General features: G+C 40.2%; 1 protein-coding gene across 1 annotated transcript in view; it reads right to left on the bottom strand.

Annotated features, from left to right (window-relative positions):
* The window catches only part of KCNIP4 (potassium voltage-gated channel interacting protein 4), a 280,790-nt gene that overhangs the window by 247,045 nt on the left and 18,637 nt on the right, over window positions 1-15,108 (bottom strand). The window lies entirely within an intron of this gene.

The raw sequence follows: 15,108 nt of genomic DNA, 5'->3' as shown, positions 1-15,108 counted from the left end.
GCTGGTATGTTTACCTATGTGTATTTTCAACACACTCCATGGGTGGTTCTGAGAACCATGCACAACCTCTTCTCTGAGATGCTCCATGGATACCTGCTATCTCTTCTCTGCCTCCCTGAGCCATCCTCAGCCCTTAGAGCTCAGTTAAAAGTCCATCTCCTCTGATAAATATTCCATGAACATCTTGCAACCATACTCACTTAGCACGAACTCATGCTACCCTGAGTGCTGCTCCTGGATATTAAGGGCTTACTCCTCCCAATGTAGAGGACCAGAATTATTTCTTAATAATTTTGTCCCCTTGATACCTACCTGCTGCTCTATACAAATAGAAACTTGAGAAATGGTTATTGCCGATCATCAAAAGAACCTCAGCACAGAGAAGCCTCTTAACCATTATACTACCAGGGTTTCTCTAAAGGCAAGGATGTCCCTTATCTTTCTTCTGCTCACCTCTGGGATGAGGGAAGAAATAACCACCACAACAATAAATCAACCAATGACACTGAAAATGGTTAACATGTAAACCAAAAAGCCTCTTGCTGTCAAGTTGTTTCTGACTTATGGTGAGCTTATAGCACAGAGTAGAACTACCCCATAGAGTTGCCAATGAGCGGCTGGTGGATTTGAACTCCTGACCTTTTAGTTAGCAGCTGAGCTCTTAACAACTGCACCACCAGGGCTCCAGTGAATGTGTACCGAACATTTATTATATGCACAGGTACTGGGCTAACTGCGTGCAACATCTCATAATCTAATTTTTTCCTCATCGAATCCCTACCTGCAGGCCCCTGGATTTTATCCTAGTGGGATAAGATTTTCTAGCCTAGTGGCAAATGCTCTCAATAAATTCAGATCCCAGTTCTAATTCAAGCATTGATTAATAGATGCCCTTTTTAATCTCTCTGAGCCACAGTTTACACATTTGGAAAAATGGGATAACAAATCCTCGGCCAATCTCTTTTCCAGGGTTGTTATGAGAATCAAATGAAGTAAAATAGCAAGTGCTAGGTAAATACTTGTTAAAGGAGAAGAGTCATAGAAATGAAGGAGAAGAAAAACCACTGCTGTTGCTAGTCCAGCACCAGCACTCTAAAAGCAACAGTCCACTTTCCTGCTCCAGAACTGGCCCTTATTTATTTGCAATATTGCCGTGTTACTGGTTAAATCTGAACTAATCTAAGAAACAGGTCAAGAAGAAGTCAAGGCTATATAAAGAAATAAAAGTTTGGTTTAAACTTAGAAGAACAGGGGTAAATGTTAAGGTAACCACAAAGGGAACTAAAAATCCTATACATCGAAATAAAAAACAAGAAAAACATAAAGACTCAGCAAATACAAAAGCAACAACAATGAAAAAGAGGAAAAGACAATATATTAAGAAAAACTACTCAGCACAGAAAGTTAAATGGAAAAAAGAAACTGTCAGTAACACATAAAAAAGAGATCAAAATAATAGCACTAAACTCATACTTATCAATAATTACGTTGAATGTAAATGGACTAAATGCACCAATAAACAGACAGAGAGTGGCAGAATGGATAAAAAAACCACGATCTGTCTATATGCTGCCTACAAGAGACACATCTTAGACTTAAAGACACAAACAAACTAAAGCTCAAAGGATGGAAAAAAAAATATATCAAGCAAACAACAATCAAAAAAGAGCAGAAGTGGCAATATTAATTTCTGACAAAATAGACTTTAAAGTAAAATCTACCACAATGGATAAGGAAGGACACAACATAACGATTAAAGGGTCAATACACAAGGAGGATATAGCCATAATAAATATTTACTCACCCAACAACAGGGCTCCAAAATATGTAAAACAAACTCTAACAGCATTGAAAAGAGAGACAGACAGCTCCACAATAATAGTAGAGGTTGTAGAGATACTGGAACACTTATACTATGCTGGTGGGAGTGTAAAACTGTACAACCACTTTGAAAATCAATTTAGCCCTTCCTTAAAAAGTTAGAAATAGAATTACCATACAATCCAGCAATCCTACTCCTAGAGAAATAAGAGCCTCACATGAATAGATACATGCAAGCCCATGTTCACTGCAGCATTGTTTACAGTAGCAAAAAGATGGAAACAACCTAGGTGCCCATCAATGGATGAATGGATAAACAAATTATGGTATATTCACACAATGGAATAATATGCAATGATAAAGAACAAAGATGAATCCATGAAACATAACATGGAGGAATCTGGAAGGCATTATGCTGAGTAAAATTAGTCAATCGTGAAAGGACAAATATTGGATGAGACCACACTATTATAAGAACTTAAGAAAAGGTTTAAGCACATAAGAAAACATTTTTTTGATGGTTATGAGGGTGGGGAGGGCAGGAGGGAGATGGGTATTCACTAATTAGATAGTAGACAAGAATTATTTTAGGTGACGGGAAAGACAACACACAATACAGAGGAAGTCAGCACAACTGGACTAAACCAAAAGCTAAGAAGTTTCCTGAATACAACCAAATACTTCTAGGGACAGAGTTGCAGGGGCGGGTGTCTGGTGACCATGGTTTCAGGGGGATATCAAGGTCAATTGGTATGACAAAGTGCATTAAGAAAACATTCTGCATCCCACTTCGGTGAGTGGTGCCTGGGGTCTTAAAATCTACCAAGCGGCCATCTAAGATGCATCAGTTGGTCTCAACCCACCTGGAGCAAAGGAGAATAAGAACACCAAAGACACAAAATGAAAATATGAGCCCAAGAGGCAGAAAGGGCCACATAAATCATAGACTCCATCAACCTGAGACCGGAAGAACTAGATGGTGCCTGGCTACCACCAATAATGGCCCAGACAGGGAATACAACAGAATCTCTGATGGAGCAGGAGAAAAGTGGAATGCAGACCTCAAGTTCTACTAAAAAGACCAGTCTTAATGGCCTGGCTGAGACTGGAGGGACTTCAGAGGTTATGGCCCCCAAACTCTCTGTTAGCCCAAAACTAAAACCATTCTCAAAGCCAACTCTTCAGACAAAGATTAGCCTGGACTATAAGACATAAAATGATACTGGTGAGGAGTGTGCTTCTTAGTCAAGTAGACACATGAGACTATGTGGGAAGCTCCTGTATGGAGGTGAGATAAGAAGGCAGCGGGGGTGGGGGGCAGGAGTGGGTTGAATGGACACGGGAAATACGGGGTGGAGAGGAGTGTGCTGTCCCATTTTAGGGAGAGCAACTAGAGTCATATACCAATGTATGTATAAGTTTTTGTATGAGAAACTGACTTGAATTGTAGACTTTTACTTAAAGCACAGCAAAAAAAGAAAAAAAACAACAAAGAAACAGGTCATAAGTGAATGATGGTTTGATTCAATGTAATATTGGAAGGCTGAAAAGCTCAGGAAAGCAAAATCCAATAAGTATTGACCAAGGCCTTCATTTCTAGTTTGCTTTCACAATAGCCTTTATTTTTCAATTAATTAAGCCAGCTCTATCCCAAGTCAAATAACAGGCTAGACTTGGCAGGGTCCAGTGCACAGCAAGCTCCTCAGCTCCTGTTCCCCAAGCCAGTTCCAAGTGGGCAGTTCGGTCCTGGAGAGGAGAGCTGCAACCCGCCCCACCTGGCTGGAGGGAGAATCTCAGTTATGTGCCTGCAGCATGGTGACTGCCAGCGCACTCTGTGGGAAACAGCCTTCCTGCCTGCTGCAGCTCTGTATAAGCACATAGCTCAGGATGTGGTTCTTTGACAGACAAATCTGGGAGTCCTCCAAAGATGTATGAGCCCTGGTGGCACAATGGTTAACCGCTTGGTTGAACTCACCAGTGGCTGTGCATGAGTAAGATGTGGTGGTCTGCTCCTATAAAGATTCCAGCCTTGGAAACCGTATGAGCAGTTCATTTCTGTCCTATAGGCTCAGTATGAGTCTTAATCAACTTGAAGGCAAACAACAACTCCGAGGATGAGCGGGTGCATATTATTTGAACGGAATCAGGAACACTCATTTGATTCTTTCTCTGATATCAGGATCACTTTTTCAATTACTGGAGATTACTTCCTTTGTTTGCTCCTGAGTTTTTTTTTTTTTTAAGTAATGAGGATATCCATAAGTTATGGTAATATATAGAGTTATTAATACCCTTGTGGCAGTTTGCCAGTTGGGTCCCTTTTCTGACAAGAAGAAAGTCATGGGCTTTTATATTCCAGAGAGCGTATAAAGCCCTTTAGCTGCATCTTCTCATTGAAGCCTCACAAACCCTCCTAGTCTTCAGAATTGAAAGCTAGAGAGGGAAGTAACTCCTACCGGGGCACAGAGTTGATGAGCGGCAGTGATGTTCTGAGCACATGTTCAGATAAATGTGATCTTTTTCCTATCATTATTCACAGATCTCCCAGTAAAGGAAACACGGGCATACTATTGGAAGAGAGGGAAAGGCTGGGATTTAGATCTCTTTGGGGAAAAAAAAAAAAAAAATCCTTCATACATGCTGAAGCTACCAGCCCCAACCTTTTTTTTGTAGCACCTTGAAAGTCCTGAATGGAAAATATTATCTTTGTACTGGTGTAAACTATATTTCCAATATCCCTACGTGCCACTCTAACCGACTCCTTGTGGCAGAGGTGCCTCTGGAGTTATACCTTTGGATTTTCCTCCCCCTTTGTTTACTCATTGGACCAGGCAAAGAGTCTATCTGCCATCAATGACAACATTGATTCTCTCTATAGGAAAGAGATCGCCAGGTGAGAGTGCTCCTTATTTGATAGATCTACAGCCAGGTGAGCTAGTGTACCTCCGTATTATCTTCGTTGCCTTGGTCTTCCCTCCTTTTGCCTTTTCCCTTGACTTTGAATCATGACATTGAGTAGAAAGGGATAAACTCGACAAGAGGTTCATTTGATTCCTTCCCTGCGATATTTCGCGCTGTCCATATTTTCTGACCGGAATGAATAAGCCCAAATTCCTTTTAATCCTCATTGCTGTCCTTTGATATTGGAAAGCATTCCACTCACAGCCATTGTGCAATCAAAATCCCCAGGCCACTGAAGAGAGATCTAACTAGATTTTTGGTAGCAATTTAACTCCAAGTTGATGCAATCAATACTCTGTACAGGCGAGTATGATGCCATTAGAGGCTTTTCCCCCTTTGTAGGTTCACACAGACTTAGGTTTCTAAGCAGTGGAGAGGCATGTGACGTTGGAGCCAATGAGATTATAGCCTCTGAATTAAATTCTGCCATTATTAATGCAATCACAGCCTTTCGCTCTAGGACTCTTACAAAACCAACTTGACTTCTCCAAAACAATTTGACGCTGGAATGTTCAAGGGAAAAACTCACATAAAATGGTGGTGCATGTTTTTTTCAGGGTGCAGGTTGTATCCCTCTATTGTTTTTTCTTAACTTTCGTTCCTCTATTTCAAAATATGTTCTTTCAGGGAATATAATTCTTCAGTGATATGGGTATGCTTTAATCTTGGAAATTCTAGTATTTGAAGCAATTTCGTAGGTATGTTAAATTAACTATTCCAAAATCTTTGCGATTGTGATTAGAATTAATACTAAGGAGATAACATTTGATCATCTAGAAATGATTAAAAAAAGATTGCTTCTTTTAAAAGATTGCTTCTTTTAAGTCTCAAATGAGAACGAGCAGCTTTTGGTCTTACAGTTTCTTTTCTAGTAGAAGACTTTACACTACAACTCCCACTACCCCCCCCCATCTTTTTTGAATAGGCATCATCTACTTCTGCTTAGGAACCCCTGAATGGCACAAAGAGTAGAGCACTCAACTACTAGCCAAAAGGTTGGCAGTTCAAACCCACCCAGAAGCACCTCAGAAGAAAGACCTGACAGTCTGCTTCAACGAGTTACACCAGAAATTCAAACCCATTGCCATAGAGTTGATTTTGACTCACAGCGGCCATACAGGACAGAGTAGGACTCCCCCATAGGGTTTCCATGGCTGTAAATCCTTACAGGAGCAGACTGCCACATCTGTCTCTTGCCGAGCACCACCCTCTGTGGTTAGCAGCCGAGATAAGTTGGAATCGACTCTAAGGCAACTGGTTGAAGGGTCACAGTCTTGAAAACCCTATGGAGCAGTTCTACCCTGCACGCACGGGGCTGTCAAGAGTCCGAATCCACTCCATGGCAGCTAACAACAGCACTTCTGCTTAAATGGAGTAAGGTGTCGACGTCATCGAGGCCAGGCTAACAGCATATTCTATTCATTTGTGTGTTGGGCCTGCACTACTGTGTTTTCCTGAATTAATGAATGTACTCTCCTGACGGAAGTGAGGCAGAATCTGGTGGGAGAAAAATCTGGGTTTCCTTAAGTCACTGAAGACAGTGAAATGGATTTGGAAACTGATCAGTGAGTTTATTCTGAGGAATCTACTTTGAAGGACCCAAGTCTGTTTATTACTTCCTTTCTTTCCTTCTTTTTACAGATGTAAAGTAAATTTATTAAAAAAGCAAACAAACTTGGACTTTCAACAACCATGATAAACATATGCTTTTCTTCCTTTTATATCCCCTGTAGCTAACGTTGCTCTTGGCACAGAGTGGTCATTCAATACCTATCCATGTACAAATGAGTAATTATCAGTGAAAAATCTGGCTGTCCTACTAACACATTTCTTAATAAGTAAAAGGAGAGATGTAACTTCTGCCTTTATGATTTATCTATGATAAACTTCAGAGTAGAACAGATTGAGGTTAAAGTGTTAAATATCTCAGTCAAAATCTATTTCAAGGTTTTTTTTTTTTAATGACAGTGATATACACACACGCAGACTCACACACCACACACACTCACACACACACATTCACACAAATATGTACACCAAAAATGAGTAGAAATTACGGCTAGATAGTCTCATGGATTCAAATAGTCAGAGAATAAAGAGCACTTAATGTTATTATTCAGATTTATGATTATATTCTCATTAGCATCTTAAAACTCTTTTATATGTCAGTGATGCTGTTACTTAAGAAGTCAATGATCACAATATAAAGCACTAAAGTTATTGTTAAGTTTATTCTTCCCTGGCCACCACCCTCAGGAATTTACTATCTAGTAATAGAAGGCTTGATAAGAAGTAATTCTCACTGGACCAAAAACTACATATTGAAGAGCTATATGAAACCTTGTGTCAGAAATATTAAGAGATTGCTCTCCTATTTAAAAATGATTTGTAATAGGACACATAATTTTTTCCTCACCTGAATTCATACAACTTTTGAATTCCTAGTGTAGTCATAATAATTTTATACCACATCAACATCCATATATAGATTTAATACTACAACAGTCCTTGGGGATAAGGACTCTGAAATTGTGTAAGTTGCCCAAGGTTACACAAATGTTAAATGGTGGAAACTGGATTTGAATCTTTTTCTTTTTGACTCAACAGTCTTTCATTTCGGCTAATGCAGCTTGAGTTACCTCTTTTCCCCCGTCTTGAACCCTAAGGGCTTCTGTGCCTCTCCTTAGGGAGCCTTATAATGGTTTGCACATAGTTCATTCATTGCACTTCAGCCTTCTTATAGCATCTGTCTGTTTCCCCCGATGACCATAAGGAACTTGAGATTTTCATATCACCAAGAACTAGCACAGTGCATAAATACACTGTAACTTACTAAATGAACGCATGACATTACTGAGGCCCATCTCTGTATTCCATAGCCACACATACTCCTTCTAACCTTACCAATTGTTATGGATTAACTTGTGTTTCCCCAAAATATGTGTGGAAACCCTAACTAACCCCTGTGCCTGTTATGTTAATGAGGTCATACTAGTATAGGGTGGATCCTAAACCTAATCACTTCTGAGTTCTAAAAAGAGCAGATAGAAACAGAGACACACACAGGAAGAAGAGGAAGACAGATGATGGAGACAGATTCATCTACAAGCTCAGGGGCACCAAGGGTGCTGAAAGCTACTAGAAGCTGAAATAAACAAGGAAGAACCTTCCCCTAGAGCTATGCCCTGAATTCCCACTTCAGTCTCCTGAACCGTGAGAAAATAAATTTCTGCTCTTTAAAGCCCCACGCCTGTGGTATTTCTTTACAGCAGTGCTAAGGAACTAAGAAACCAGTGCTTCCTCCAATTCAGTCTTCTCCAGAAGAAGTTACCAAAGGAGAGTCGTTTACTATTAATCTCCAAAATGGGTCAACCCAGATCTTCTTCTTCTCCTAGAAATATGGTGCCAAGTCTTTCCCCTACTCAGAGTGGGCCACGCACATTAGCTAGTACATGGAATACATCTCTCTCTCTCTTCCCCTCCCCTCCCCTGCAACCACCCCATGAAATGGGAAGCCTTTCTGTTCAGGACCTAAGGAAAACATTGTGCAGAAATCATAGATCAACGTCCCCATTTCAAAGCTGTAAGTGCATGCATTCTAAGTGATGTGTCTCTGCATGCCGTCAGTGTGCAGACTTGTGCCTTTTGTCTCTCTCAGAGCCAAGGCTTCCGCAAGAGCACGTCTCAGCTTGCATGAACAGGGCACTTTTGAGTCTCAGGTTCCTCATCTGTATGACAGGGATGACAAGAACATGAAAACTAGATGGGCTCAAAATGATAAAGTGAGCCCATGGTCCAGAAACAAGCATGACTTCCCTCTGCATTACTCTCAATCAGCTCCTTAGGATTCTGTAAACATGGACAAAATGAGTTCATTTTATAAAGGAGTTTCCTTAAAAACTTGAGTCTTACTAAGTCTGTGACCATGATGTAGAACGTTGTTTTGTCAAGGTGAACACCAAATTAATGTTTGTGGATGAAATGAATGAGATCCTAGAATCAAATCAATAGATACTCATTTAAAGTATATGAAGCATTAGGTACTGTGTAGAGATGATTAAATTTTCAAGGTATTTATAGTTTGCTTTAGTCAGCAAGGCATGATAATACAAAGAAGTTAATCGAGATATAATTAAACAACCACAACACCACCACCAGCAACGAGAGAGCCATTAGGCATTATAGAGAGATCTGCCAACCAAGCTGGTCAGACAGCAGCTGACTTAGGGATATATGTGACACTGATACAGTTCTGATTGTTCCGTGCCCACACTTCTGGCAGACATCACTAATCAGTCACAGGGCTTTATGCTGCAGGGTCCAGATGCATCCTCAAAACCTTTCTCATCTCCATGCTCCTGGCAACCATTACCAATTAACTACAGCTGGCTGGTGGGATGACGTCTATTTGTCATCCATGTCTTACGTGACTCCTCACATGATATGGTCGGGGGACTCTATAATCCTGTTATCTACCATCCATTCTCTTGGATTTCTGGCAGATGGTCTGGATTGTCTCACTCAACATCCATTTTAACCTCCTTCTAGAGTGCCAGTTTTTATTATAGAGACTGGAAAATTAAACACCACCTTATCCTGACTCCCTTGCAGCTAGCGTTCTGGGTTTAAGTTCAACTTGAATGTGGAATGGGGAGGCAGGGCTGGGGGAAAGGCAGCATGGTTATATGATCACAGCTCCATGATATGGTGGGTGTCCTGCTACGGTGGCCAGGTTTCTGATCCTGGCAGGGCTGGGGTGAGTCTGGCAGCTGGGAATTGTCCCTTGAAGCCCCACTGAGAGTCTGTTCCTCCAGCCCTTCCAATTAGTTTGTAAACTGCACTAATACCTGGTAATAAACAACCTTTGCTTCAACCTGCTGGAATGCTTCTGTTGTCTGTAACTGAGGCCTAATCCAAACAGCCTTTCTATCTCAAACAGAAGTATCCAAAACCAACCATTAATATGAAGTCTTCCCAGGACAGAGTAGAAAAGATTTCTACCTCCTCCTCATCTAGAAACCAGATTTCTATGAACGGACTCTGAATTGATACATGTTAAGTACTGATGTTTTCAGCCAGTATCTCTGCAACTTGGAATTTTACTTTTCATAATTCCTTTAATCCTTCTGAGCCTCAAATTCCTCACCTGTAAAATGAAGGGATTGTTCTGGATTATCACTGGGAATTCTTCCATTTCTAGCATGTTTTACACTTGATAAAATGATTTTCCAACATGTTCCTTTAGGCTTGTTCCTCTAGGAAGCAAAAGATCCAGGACTATTGCTTAGATTTTCTTCCGCCAAATGCCATGTTCTATACCATGGTGACCATCGTGAAGTGTTCTAGTTTGGACCTTGCCATTTATGATACTAATAATATAGTTCACTGAATAATTACTATTAAGGTATTATAGTGTCAGGCACACTGTAGTCATTGTCTCTGCTATTAACAGCTCCATTATGTATTAATTCCATTTTATAGACAAATAAACTGAGGTTCAGAGAGGTTAAACGAAAGGTTCAAAATGCACAGCTTGCAAGTTATTGATCAGGAATTTAAACCCAAGTTTTCATACCTAGTATATGATGGGAGGGAGAGAGAAAGAAAGAAAGGGATTATTTGATTCTATGTTTGCCTGACTTCAAAGCCGATGTGCTTCTTGTTGTGCCAGCCAGCTTTCTCACTAACCAAGCACCTGACCTGGGGCAGGTTCTTTATATTCTTGCACTTCAATGTCCATGACTTTCAGATATGGGATTATATTCATGCCCTTTCTGCCATAAGGGAGATGATCAAATAAGGAGATGCATGTGAAAGCTTTCTGGGGTACTGTTATGCTATAACTATGCTAGTTACACTGTATATTAACAACATTAATAATAATTTAACCATTACCAAACTGAGAAAATACAGAATTATCTAAAAATAATGGCTTAATTTACAGATGTTATAGGGGCATTGCTCCTCTCGATTCTTCATTCTCAAAGTATTCTCTGATTCCTGGACTCAGGTGCCTTAAGAGGTCCTGCCTGCATGGGGTAAAAGAAGGAGGAGTGTGACCAGTGACCCTCTTAATACTTCCAAAACGTGACTTGGCTCCATCTGCTGAGAAAATGAAGAGCCGAATCCTTGATCCAGGCAATGATTACATTTGTACATTTTGTTAACCTGAGTGCAAATTGCTATTACCTGGGCCTCCAATGTCCTTAGTAACCTTTCTCAGTAATCATTTATGGGAAAATATCCTAATGGAAGTGTTGGAGCCAGGACCCATGTAAAAATCACCAGACTGAAGAGATTCATTTTTATGGCCTAAGAGATGCAGTAGGTGGCGTTTGTAATGGCCAGTGAACTTCCTCCTCAGGGGTACACAAATTCAGTGTGACATCTACAAATTCCAACACTATACTTATTTCTTCAACTGGAAAATAGGGTGCTTCATGGAAAAATGCGTGGAAAAGGAAGATTTCTACCAAAGTCAAAGTTCAATAGAAATCCAGCATTCTTTCTAACAACTTCACATTACCGAGCAAGGCAGGAAAGTTATAGATTCATCTAGGGTCAAGAATAAGTACAGATTTTTTTCCTTTTACTGTATAATGAAAGCTGATGAAGTGGAATAAATGGAGAGGGTCTTTTGGACCAATCACTTTCCTAAATGCTATTTATTTTGGGGAGGTGAGCAAACGATCTATCTTAGACATTCATTATAGGACCACTTCCATAGAGCTCAACTAGCCAGGAGGCATTCACATCTGCAAAGTAATCAAAGCTAATCAGCAAATGTCAGTAGCTGACAAGAAGCATCAGAATACCCAATCCTGCACTGTGTCTTTAACCTCCAACAGTACCTGGAAGAGGTGTGTTGATTTTTACCAGTGTGAACATAGGCAGTCACAGACAGTGTCTTACTAGGGGAGTTAACTGACGTTGCTGGGTGCAGTGCTGGGGATTAACCTTCTCAGCTGGGGGATGTCAACCAAAATTGAAATCCAACCATCATGGAACATGTTGAAATCAGTAGGTGTATATGAATCTTTAAATGATTACTTTGGACAGATGGAAAGACTTTAATTTACCGCCAGCTGCAGAGAGGATAGAATAGCTGGTAATGCTGAAGAGAGAAGGGATTTTTTTTTTCTTTTGGTTTTCTTTTTTATTTTACTTTAGATGAAATTTTACAGATCAAACTAGCTTCTCATTAAACAATTAGTACACATATTGTTTTGTGCCAACTCCACGACAAGTCAACACTGTCCCCTTCTTGACCTTGTATTCCCCATTACCAGACTTCCTGTTCCCTCCTGCCTTCTCATCCTTGCCCCTGGGCTGGTGTGCCCATTAGTCTCTTTTTGTTTATATGCCTGTCTAATCTTTGGCTGAAGGGTGAACCTCAGGACTGGCTTCATTACAGAGCTATAAGAGTGTCAGGGGGCCATATACTCACGGGGTTTCTCCAGTCTCTGTCAGACCAGTCTGCTTTGTTTTGTTTTTTTTTTTGTGTGAGTTAGTATTTTGTTCTACATTTTTCCCCAGTTCTGTCCGAAACCTTCTATTGTAATCCCTGTCACAGCAGTTGGTGGTGGTATCTGGGCACCATCTAGTTTTGCTGGACTCAGATTGGTGGAGGCTGTGGTAGTTGTGGTCCATTTTGGACTAATCTGTCCCTTCTGTCTTTGGTTTTCTTCATTCTCCCTTGCTCTAGACAGGGTGGAAATCAGTGGAGTATATTAGATGGCCACTCACAAGCTTTTAAGACCCCAGACGCTACTCAGATGCTACTCAACCAAAATTTTCTTTATAAACTATGTTATGCCAATTGAGCTAGATGTTCAGAAGGGAGGTTTTAAATAAGGCATTTTCCACAGGCAACAGGACAATTGCCCAAGAGAAGCAGAAGGCTATAATGGATGACAGGGTTCACCTCCAGGCCACTGGCAGCAGGTGGCTACCTTTGAAAATAATAATCTTTATCATTATGTTTTCACTGTCTTTTATTATTATTATGGCTCTCCTATGCACTTAAAATGTGTTTAATTTGTTATGAATTCAGACAGTAACCTACAAGGATATTTACAAATAATCATAGGATAAGGTTTGGTTGTAAAATTCTCAAATTGTATCTGCAAGAAAGAATTTGGATGGAAATTATTGAAGAGTAGTATAAGCATATGATAAAGGAGAATAATATTAACATCCTTCATCTATCCTCAGTTTTTGTTTCCTTTTTCTATCTGAAAAAACTCTGAATCATCCCTCAAAACCCACTATGCTATTTCTCTTTGAGGCTTTCCTCAGCTCTAATAAATAGAATTAATTGTCTTGCTGTCTGTTTTTTCACTGCACTTTCATGTCATTTTATGGTATTTCTGTTATGTATCTCTCTTTTGACCTTGAACCCTTTAGGACAGAAACCATATCATTAATGGACTTGGTATATGGTTATTAGAAGATGGACCCTGCAACCAGACTGCCTAGGCCAAAACCCTGGTCCCACAATGTACCAGTTCTGCAACCTTGGATATGATGTTTAATTTCATCTGTCAAGTGAGGAAAATGGGAATGTCCACTTCACTGAGTTATTTTATTTTTTATTGTGCTTTAGGTGAAGGTTTACAGAGTAAATTAGTTTCCCATTCAGTAGTTTATACACAAATTGTTCCATGACGCTGGTTGCAATCCCCCCAATGTGTCAGCTCTCTCCCCATTACCACCCTGAGCTCCCTGTTTCCATTCATCTGGTTCTCCTGCCCCTTGCTGCCTTCTCATCTTTGCTTTTGGGCATATGTTGTTTCATTGAGTTATGGTAGAGATTAAATGAGAAATAACATACAAAGAACTTTGAATAGCACCAGGCTCAGATAAGCACCAAAATTTCTTTTTATAAAATATCACTGCTGTGTTGTTTAGTGTCAAGCACAGAGTAGATGTGCCATGATTGTGAATAAAAAAGAATAAGAAATTTCACAATAAGTATACAGGTCTTGTCTTAGTTATCCAGTGCTGCTATAACAGATTTACCACAAGTGGGTGGCTTTACTGGACAGTTGAAAAAACTCTCTGCCGTCAAGTTGATTCTGACTCATAGCAACCCTATACGACAGAGTAGAACTGCCCCATGGAGTTCCCGAGGAGCACCTGGTAGATTCAAACTGCTGACTTTTTGGGTAGCAGCCTTAGCTCTTAACCACTATGCCACCAGAGTTTCTATTTTAATTTAGGAGGCTAGAAGTCTGAATTCAGGGCACCTGCTCTAGGGGAGGGTTCTCTCTCTCTCTCTGCTCTGGGGGAAGGTCCTTGTCTCTTTTCGGTGTCTTTTCCTAGGTTATTTAGCGATCATGTGGCATATATTTACCTACTCATTTGTGCTTGCCTGTTTGCTTGCTTAATCTGCTCTTTTATATCTCAAAAAAAGATTGACTTTTTCATCAAAAACACAGTAAAATATTTTACTTATTAAAAAAAAGAGATTAATTTAACACACACTGTACACTAATACTGCCACATTAACATAATGAAGAAAACCCAATCCCAAATGGGATTATAACCACAGGCATAGGGGCTAGGGTTTACAATACATATTGCTGGGGGACAATCCATAATACTTCCGAAGTTTTCATTTTTTGCTATGTGGTTCTTTGCCAGTTCTTTAGATAGGATGAAACGATGAGCACAAAAGTATGTGTTCAGGGGCTAAGTTTAAATGCCCCCTAATGCAAGCCAAAAAAAATTTTTTTTCTCCAATAAGCCTCTTCTTGTTATTTTCCCAAAACATTGTAAAGGAATCAGGAGTGTTTGTACCCTACCAAGACCTAAAACAGAATCCAGGCAAGGAGGAGTGGGTATGGATGGCCAGGTTTCCATTAAATGACATTCTTCAGAAACAACTTTGACAAAAATTACACACAGCCTGGAAAGTAAAAAAAAACTTGCTCTTTTTCATTTGTTGAAATTCCGGTTGCAGACACTTGGTACCGATTCCTGCACTTTCTCCTGTGTGCACCCAGTCTGGCAGCGAGTGCCCCGGAAAAGATTTCACCGGACGCACAGGAAGTGGGGATATGCGAGTCAGTTCTGTCATCCTGAGGACTCCACCTAGCAGGGCCTACAACCCACAGACTCTCTGACCAAAATTCATTCATTCATTCAACGAATACTGAACACCTACAAAGTGCTAGTGCTATTTTATTATCTGAGGGGCTGGAAATCCAGCGGAGAATTGCCCAGAAGCAAAAACAATAACTAAACACACCTTAATAAAATAAAGCATATTAGAAGACAATGGTGTGTATTGCAGACAAATAAAACAGGAAGTGGTGGGGAAGG

The sequence above is a fragment of the Loxodonta africana genome, chromosome 5 (assembly GCF_030014295.1).
Source record: "Loxodonta africana isolate mLoxAfr1 chromosome 5, mLoxAfr1.hap2, whole genome shotgun sequence".
Classification (NCBI taxonomy): domain Eukaryota; kingdom Metazoa; phylum Chordata; class Mammalia; order Proboscidea; family Elephantidae; genus Loxodonta; species Loxodonta africana.
Note: the sequence above shows the minus strand (reverse complement) of the source record. Positions and strands in the feature narration are given on the sequence as shown.